Below are 8,512 nucleotides of genomic sequence, written 5' to 3'. Positions count from 1 at the left end.
TTAACAAAGATTCTTCCAAATTGCAACTAATGACATACCACAATTTATTATGGCTCTATAATACAACTGTTCTATTTTTATGTTATGCCCAGTTTGGAGTTATTACAGATTATTTTGCAAAAATTGCCTTCATGTATATATCTGATTGTGCTGACTACTTTTTCTAGGAGAGGGATTAGTAAATCAAAGAATGTGGAAAATCTGATGGGTTCTTACTGAATATTTCTGCATTGCTTTCCGGAGCATTGTTGCTGATTAGTGACAATGCAGTGAGCAGTATACACATATAGGGCAATGTATGAACACACATCCTCTGCTAATAACAGCTACGAAACGTTGTATGTGTACTGTGTGCCGAGTTCATTCACTCCCTATCAGATGATTTACATGCCATGTTGTCATATTTAATATAATTTCATACAACTCTAGCAGGTAGATGCTACTATTATCCCCATTTTATAAAAGAGGAAACAAGTGTAGAATGACTTGTGTAAAATCTTGGTAGAGGCAGGCTTTGCCCCTATCTGAAGAGAGGCCATTAGCTAAACCTTTACTCTATTTTGCCTCCTTGGTGACACCTCTCTATTAGAAACATGTCTGTTTCTTATAATATCTCTAAAGGTGTGCCATTAGAGATTATTTTTGCCTGTTCTTGGATATCATATAAATGGAATCATACATTATGTTTTTTTTATGTTAGCCTTTTTAAACCTAGCACGATGTTTCTGAAATCCATCCATATTGTTGCATGCATTAGTTTGCTCTTTTTATTGCTAAGTAGTATTCTATTGCATGAACACATCACAGTTCGCTAATCCATTCTTCTCTTAAGATAATTGGGCTATATCCAGTTTTTTGGCCATGATGAATAAAGCTACTATAAACATTCTGGTACAAGGCTGCTGGTGGACATATGAGTTCCTTCCTTTTGTATAAATAGCTGGGCATAGAATTACTGGGTTCAGTTGATTTTTCACAGGCAGGAATTGGGACTACTGTGCCCAAGTAACAATGAAGCTATTTCAAATGTATTGTATGATTGAGCAAATGAGAAATGTGGTCATGTTGTTGGAGGCCAGGATTTCACTGTGGAAGAGGAACATACAGATATGGAATCGGTGAGGGTGGGGAGGAGCAAGAAAGAATCCTGTGAGAATGGATTGGAATAGATGTAAATTTATGGTTTCTAAGGCATATGTGTATATATGTGCATACGTGCATTAATTGTACATGCATACATGCATGCATTTATGTGTGTGTACACACATGTTTATGTCTATATGTATGTGTATATACATCCATAAACTTCCTAGCTCTGTCTGACCAAAGAGCTTAGAAGCAATGACACTGCAGGAAGAATGAGTTCACTTACCATCCAGACTTTGGTGTCCAGAATTATTTCCTACTAAAAGGAATGAGGACTCCATAAAGAATCAACTAATTCTAATGTGAGGTCAGGATAGGTACAAGATGAGCCTGAAATGTATTGTTATACCAGAAAGTAGGGAAGTGTTTAAAAAAATAATAGAGGCCTGCCATCAAAACATGGAAGCCAGCCTAGAGGCATTTCCTTTGGTCAAACTGGGGCAATTTGAAAAATAATTGAGAAAAATAATAACTTATAAGTAAATGAAGGAAAAATACATACCTATGAATCCATATTGATAATGGGGAGAAAGAGAAAGAAGGAAGAGTGTTTCTTATAGAAGAATGCCATTGGCTGACTGGTAAATGTGGAAGGAGTGTGAGAAATGGAAAGTCATTATTCAGCCATCACTGTAAATAGTGGCTTAGGCAAGAATTGCCAAAGAATGCCAAATCCAGAGGGAAATTTTGATGAGAAGGATACTCTTTTGGTAAGAAACTGTCTTAAGAAAATATCTCTTCACAGATTGATGGCTAGTTATGAGGGGAAAAAGAGTTTAACTTTGCAGTGGAAAAACTGGACAACTCCTTGACTGGGTAATCACCCCTAACATCGCCAACGAGGGGCAGAAGGACATGTGCCTTCAAATTTGAAACCCTGGAAGGGAACATCACTTACGTAGTATTTCAGCCTGGAATCCCTATCTGGATCTTATCACTGGGAAATATCAAATTCCAAATGAGGAATGTTCCATAACAAAGAGGAGGGTGGTGTTTATTGAATTCTTCAAAAATGTTATTGTCACAGAAGACAAAGAAAGGTTCTGTGGAATATTCTAGATTAAATTACATTCAAAATATGTGCTGACTAAATACAGTAAGTGATTCTAGACTAGATCCTGTACTAGAGGTAAAATAAATGCTCCAAAGGGCAATATTAGGTTAACTGGTAAATTGAAATATAAATGGTAAATTAGGTTTGAAGTGTACTATGATTATGTAAGAAAATATCTATCCTTGTTCTTTGGAAATACACATTGAAATATTTGAGGGTTATAGGCCATTATACATGTAATTACTTTTTTAAAAATTCAGAGGAAAAGTTTGTGTGTTTGTGTGTTTGCACACACATTAGTACATACATACATGAAGAGATCAAGTGATAAAGCGACAGGGTAAAACTGAATCAGACTAAAAACTACATGTATTTTCCGTATAATAGTTTGATTCTTGCAACTTCCCTGCAAGTTGAAAGTTTTTTCCAAACAAAATGCATAAAAAAAAAAAAAAAAACAACAACCTGCCCTTGGCAAGTGCTCCTCTGCCTCTGGGCATTCAGTCAACAACGTGCGTCTGAGAAGCATCATAACCGAGGTGTGTTTACTTAGTTATTTACTTATTTTGGCTCCAGCTAGAGAAACCCATAAAAAGGAGAGTTTTAAAACGTGCTATTTTTAGAGGTTGTGGTAATATGACTTGCAACAAAATGTATTCCTCAATAAATATAATTGTTCTATTGTCCCAAAATCATGAGCAGTTTGTTTCCAGAACAGTAACAGTGGAGTTGCGCAGATACTGAGAAAGACAAAATAATAATCTCAGCAGGTGCTACGTGTCGCTAGACTGGAAAAAGATTTTCAAACAACCAGAAGTGGGGCAGGGAGCAAGAGCTCCGCAGTATTCAAACATGGTCTCAGAATGTAATTTTGATTCTCAGTTCTTTTTGATAGAATAAAAAGTTCTTTTTGATATAACATGGTGGCTAAGAGCAATAAGACTGCCTAGTTCAAGTTCCAATTTGCTGCTTACTAGCTATGTGTTGTTGGGCAGGTTACTTGATCCCCATGTCCCTCAGTTCCTTCACTGTAAAACTGGGAATAATAATAAACTTACCTCAAAGAGTTGTGAGGAATTAATATATGTAATACCTTTGGCACAGGAAAGCATTAGAGAACTGTCTTTTGTTACTGTTGTTTACTTAGTAACATACGTAATGTTAAAATAGGTCATTTTATTTTACCTCAAAATGAAGAGAATTCACAAGATCTCAGAGCTGTTGATATTGATTTGCTACATTTATTAAGAATATTATTTACGTCAACTTAAAAGCCATCAAGAGACCCACACCCACTTACACTACTGACAAGAAGTTGCATAGTACTTAGATTCTGTCACTGACAGTTTTAGTTTCATGTTGACTATAATACTTCTAAAGTTTTGACTAAAGATTTACTTTGGAATTTATTAAAAAGTCACCCTGGCTTACCTTTTAGAAATATTTCTTCTAACTAAGTGGTACCTCTCTAAATATGGCTGCATAGAATCATCTGGAAGTTTTTAAATATCCCAGTACCAAGATTGTAACACATACCCATTTAGTCATAATCTATGCATGATGGGTGAGACCTAGTCATCAGTAATTTTCTTAAAACATCTCAAGTGATTCTAAAGTGTGGTCATTTTGAGAACCACTGTGCCAAAGTTTTTCGAAGTTGGAAATTTAATATAGGTGATTATCATGTTGCTGTCAATTAAAATGGAGTGAAAGGTAATCAAAGTCAGGAGTACCAAATGTTCCCAACATGACACTAAGTAACAAGAGGCAGTAAAAATACTATGGTAAAATCAACTCAGATATAATCAAGTCTTTTGTTTGGGAAGCAACTATCTACTTCTAATCTTTGTCATTTCCACAGAAGGCAACACAATTGGCCATTATCCATGACATATGGAAAAGTGCAAGATTTCAAAATAGCAAAATGTGGAGCAACAGGGAAAACACAGCAATAAAATCATTCCAACCCTGGCAAAAAAGAAACTACTTTTCAGCATAATTCAGAAGATGAGTTCAAATTGCTCAAAAAAATATAGTATGAGACTAATTTTTGATATAGCATATTGTACGTTTTGCTGTCTATTGGAAAAATCAGCAATGGCATGCAAACTTTTCAAATCTCTGGCTTGGAATTTGGGCGCTATCTGGGATCCTCTCCTTAGCAACCAACTGCTATACGACAGTTTAATTGGTCTGCTGGTGCAAGGGGAGTATCCCAGCGGCACCAAAGGGCTGATGCTTCTATGGTTAAAGGGTTTTGAAAACTCGAACTATGACAAGGCTAAGTATCACATCCATGAAGATCAAATAATATCATCCCTTGTTGGATTTTAGGATGGACATGAATTTTTGCACAATCTTGCATTTGACTTTACGGTGCAACCATTCTTGATCTCCTATGATTGCTTTTTTCCCCCAAATTATTAATGAAACATCTGTGCAAGTAAACTGCATTAAATAAGATAAATAATGTAGGGTAAATTGATGATAGAGTTCAGATTTAGGATTTCCAAAATGAATCCCTGCTGGGCTTTTATTTCCTTGATGTAGTTTGGCATTTGGAGAATACTGACTTCACTGAAAGCCAGCCTAATCTAAAAATTTAGATTTTTATTAAAATAAAAATTTAGATTTTTATTAAAATCTGATATCCTACCACACTTTATTCATCTCAGTCCCATTTCCCTCAGCTAGACTGCAATCAAACACAAACAGGGACCAAACTCGAAAATCCACTGAGCAAACAAAACCAGTTTGGTCATACAAACAAAGCTTAATTTAGTTTATTTTGCAAGACAAGCGAGGCTAACTTGACGTGGGTTGCTTCTTGCTTGTGCCTATGAAGATTATAAGCAAAACTTAAATTGTTCCCTGAAACTGATGTGACATAACTACTAACCAAATCCCTTTCATTTAAGGAAATTCTAATATCGTAACCAGTCACCGTGAAGAAGAAACAGTAACCGCCTCCACATTATGTGAACTGCCTTATAACAATATACCCCCGAGCGTCATTCGATGCCGTGATTTCAGTGCTGCTAGTTGCAAACTTCTTGCTGTATATATACACAATAAACTTTTACTAATTACTACATCAGCGACTCACTGGTTTTACTTTGTTTTTCCTGAACTTTTGGTAGTTTGATGTTGAAGGTGACACACCACATCCTAAACTGCTTTGTGTTCATGAAGGCTTCCCATGAAGTGCTAGGTCCCAGCAATTATAAATTAAATTCCTGACCCATATGAGAAGATGGAGGGCATCTATTGCATATTTCATATGTTAGAGAAGGAATGAGAACATACTAGCAGGAATCCCTCAAGGGTGGTAGGAACATATGGATTTGAACCCCGGCTTTGTCCTTGCAATTTCCTAATTTGTACAATGGGGGCAGTAACGGCTACTTCACATTGTTGATGTGGGAAGAAAAATATGAATATGAAAGCACTTTGTAAAGTAGAATGCATTGTTCATATGTAAAATATTATTATGTCTATTGTTATATGACACATGTAAATCCTTCTATTCAGCATTTACATTTGTTTTGGGGTGTGTGTGTGTGTGTGTGTGTGTGTGACCTGTCCCAAATAATTACTGAATATAGGACCTTTCCTATTTAGTAGGCTCCTAAATGATTAGATGTTTTAAAACATTGAATGAAGTCAAAATATAAAATTAAAAAAAACGTTGAATGAAGTCAAATATGTTACAATTCTGATTCATTCCACTAATAAAGGGAAACAGATCAGATAAGATGCTGTTAAACAGAGCATCATTCAGCTTCTGAAGTCAAGGGCTTGAATCCTGGTTCTACTGTCCTGCAGGCAGTGAGCTTCTGCAGCTCATTTACAACGCAAACCTCCAATTTCTCTGTCTTTAAAAGGAAGGGCTGATTTGGATGATCTTTAAGATTTCACTTCTTTTTTTCTTCTTTTATAGTTTATTGTCAAGTTGGTTTCCATGTAACACCCAGTGCTCATCCCCACAACGTCCTCTTCCATGCCCATCCCTCCCCTTCCTCTCTCCCCCTCCCCCATCAGCCCTCTGTTTGTTCTCAGGATTCAAGAGTCTCTCCCTACCCTCCCCAACTATTTTCCCCTCTCCTCTCCCCCATGGTCCTCTGCTAAGTTTCTCCTGTTACACTTGTGAAAACATATGGTATCTGTCTTTCTCTGTCTGACTTATTTCACTTAGCATGACATCCTCAAGTTCCATCCATGTTGCTATGAATGGCCAGATTTCATTCTCTCTCATTGCCATGTAGGACTCCATTGTATATGTATATAAACCACATCTTCTTGATCCATTCATCAGGTGATGGACATTTAGGCTCTTTCCACGTTTTGGCTATTGTTGACAGTGCTGCTATGAACATTGGGGTATATGTGCCCCTATGCATCAGCACTTCTGTATCCCTTGGGTAAATCCCTAGCAGGGCTATTGCTGGGTCATAGGGAGTTCTATGGATAGTTTCTTCAGGAGTCTCCACACTGTTTTCCAGAGTGGCTGCACCAGTTTACATTCCCACCAGCAGTGTAGGAGGGTGCCCGTCTCTCCACACTCTCACCAGCATCTATAGTCTCCTGATTTGTTCATGTTAGCCACTCTGACTGGTGTGAGGTGGTATCTCAGTGAGGTTTTGATTTCTTTCTTTCTTTTTTTTTAAGTTTATTTATTTTGAAAGAGAAAGAGAGCATGAGTGAGGGTAGGCAGAGAGAGTGAGAAAGAGGGAGAATCCCAAGCGGGCCCCACACTATCAGCACAGAGCCCAACACAGCGCTTGAGCTGACAAACTGTGAGATCATGACCTGAGGCAAAACCAAGAGCTGGATGCTTAACCAACTGAGCCCCTCAGGGATCCTAACATTCCACTTATTTCTAAATTTTATATCATTGTATCTAATAGGATTGGCTATTCAATATTGAAATAGCCTTGTTATGTTCATGAGCTTTTCTATTTTAATAGCTACCTGCTTTCCAAACTTCTAGAAGTTCCCTGTAGACAGAGATAAGCATTTACATAGTTCCCCTCCCACGTCGCACAGTTTCCCGTCCAACAGATTCCTTGTCGCCTTCAAGAGACATTAATCCCGTGCAAACTTCTCTGACCTGCCTCCTAGGAGAAGAATTCAATAATCCTCTCCACTGTGTTCCCACTGCAAAGTGCCATGTATTTAAACCTCTAATTCTGATGGAAAGGTCAAGTGAAGAAAACGGAATAATTTAAAAAATTTTCAGCCTACAGTGTTTGAGCCCTAGAAGAGGCATTATAAATGTTTGCTGAATAAATGGGGGGCACAAATGGTACCTCTTCACAATTCTGACCACCGTGTTCTATATATGCGTCTCCGTCCATGCAGAGTTTGAAAACAGATGGGTAGGTTTCACACAGTTTGGACAAGGTGAGTTTCATAGACAATGAAAAACAATGAGATGCAATTATAATACCCAGTGACACAAAACTTTCCCTTCTTTCCTCTTGAAATGGTTAGGTCTGGAATGTTAAACTATAAACAGGAAATCTGTCTGCTTCTCTGTTCTCTGATAAGTCACATGCATAATCCAGGGATGGTTAAATACTTGATTTAACAGGATTCCAGTTAAATTCTTGGTTCCACAGTAAAGCTGAGGGATTTTCTTATTTAGAAATCATAAAAGACAGGTGAGTCCATGAATTAGTAATATGATTAAGATATATTAAGTTAGATCTACCATTTCCTCTGCACATACTGTATTTTCCTTGTATAGAATTATGTTGATTTTGAACTTTTGAATTAGTGATGTGAGTGCACATTTGGGTGGAGAAGACACAGGGACTACTCAGAAAAGCACAGAAGGAAACTCTCTGAGTGCTCTGTGTATTTGTGAACTGTACTTATAACCCACTGAATCTAGAATTCTGTAGGATTCATCAGAGATCCACAACGTCTTCCTGCTGATTTATTTGTGTTTTGCTGATTCAGCTGGTAGATCTGTAAGATCACTTGTAGATCGTTCTACAGTCAGCAAATGTCTATACTGAAGCGTCTGTTCCTTATTTTAGTCAAAACTCTCTGGTTATCAGTAGGCAGTGAGTGAGAGATGGAGAGAAGGTATCTGAAGTAACTCCGAGGTAAACACTGTAATAACTCCCACGTGAACAGGAAGAAACATAAATCTCTTCTGATAAAGGAAGCTCTCCTTCCCCGGGGAAAGTAGAAAGAAGGAAATATGCAATATTCAATTAGGTTTGTCATTATTAGCAGCATTTACTCCAGGAAGTAAACTATGTTTCATAAACCACAAAAACACCGAATAATTCCACCCCCCCC

This window comes from Suricata suricatta, chromosome 15 (genome assembly GCF_006229205.1).
Source record: "Suricata suricatta isolate VVHF042 chromosome 15, meerkat_22Aug2017_6uvM2_HiC, whole genome shotgun sequence".
Lineage (NCBI taxonomy): Eukaryota > Metazoa > Chordata > Mammalia > Carnivora > Herpestidae > Suricata > Suricata suricatta.
The sequence above is the reverse complement of the archived record's forward strand: the minus strand, read 5'-3'. Positions refer to the sequence as shown.